Source organism: Pundamilia nyererei, unplaced genomic scaffold (assembly GCF_000239375.1).
Source record: "Pundamilia nyererei isolate P.nyererei 1_Seehausen unplaced genomic scaffold, PunNye1.0 scaffold00227, whole genome shotgun sequence".
NCBI lineage: Eukaryota > Metazoa > Chordata > Actinopteri > Cichliformes > Cichlidae > Pundamilia > Pundamilia nyererei.
Genome location: NW_005187628.1, coordinates 434,354 through 435,592, shown reverse-complemented (window position 1 = coordinate 435,592; position 1,239 = coordinate 434,354).

The window sequence follows — 1,239 nt, the reverse complement described above, 5'->3', positions numbered from 1 at the left end:
TATTTAGCTTTCCTCTCCTGGTCCTGTCATTAGGTTTATGTCTGTCAGCTGTTTTCCCCCATGTGTCGCCACTTCCCCTGATCACCTCATGTCTGTATTTAAGCCTTTTGTTTTCTTCATGCCATTGTCGGTTCGTCTGTTTATCTCACCAGAGTTACAGTTACAGTCTTAGTCTGTTTATTTTCCACCTCAGTTATAGTTTTTGGTCTTAGTACCTTTAGTGTGTTTTGTTTCTTAGTGTTTTGCCAGCTTAGTGTTTTGTTTCTTAGTGTTTTGCCTGTTCGCTTTGGTCTCTTGGTTCATTTCCTGCCGTCATCGCAATAAAGGTTCACTTTTCTGTTAATCATTACAATTCCTCGTCATCATCTGCTTTTGGGTCCTGTTTCCACATACATCGGCGCACCCCGCCGTGACAACTTTAATAACATGCAATTTACATATATAGTTTACTGTATTTTTTTTAAATTATTTTTTTTAAAACAACAGACTTTCCATTTAAGAATAGCTGGGAAATCATCTGTTGAATTCTCAGCTAATCAGTGGTCATCCTGCATCCTACCTGCTGCTTGCTCTGATATGTGAAAAACTGCAGCTTCAGGTTATGTCCCAGTCTGATTCTCATTACACTGTCTAGAAAAATTGCAATTAGGGTCAGCTATCTAGTGTTGATGGCCTGGTGTCATCATGAAAATCCAGATCTCTATTTTTGCTAAAGACTGTGGAGGAAAAGTAGGTGACATGATGCTTATCATGCATCTATATTGCCGTGTTAATACAGCGAAATATGACAAATAAGTATAATAAATATTATACTTGCCACACACAGATATCAAACACGGGAGAGCGGGCTACCTTTATTTCTTTAATGGAACTGAGCTATATTGAATTCTAATATATATATATACACATACAGGGAGGTACAGTGGCTTGGAAAAGTTGAACTTTTCCACATTTTGTCACATTACAGCCACAAACATGAATCAATTTTTTTGGAATTCCACGTGAAAAATCAATACAAAGTGAGAAGTGTACACGTGAGAAGTGGAACGAAAATCATACATGATTCCAAACATTTTTTACAAATACATAACTGTAAAGTGGGGTGTGCGTAATTATTCAGCCCCCTGAGTCAATACTTTGTAGAACCACTGCAATAACCGCTGCCAGTCTTTTAGGGTATGTCTCTACCAGCTTTGCCCATCTAGAGACTGAAATTCTTTCTCATTCTTCTTTGTAAAA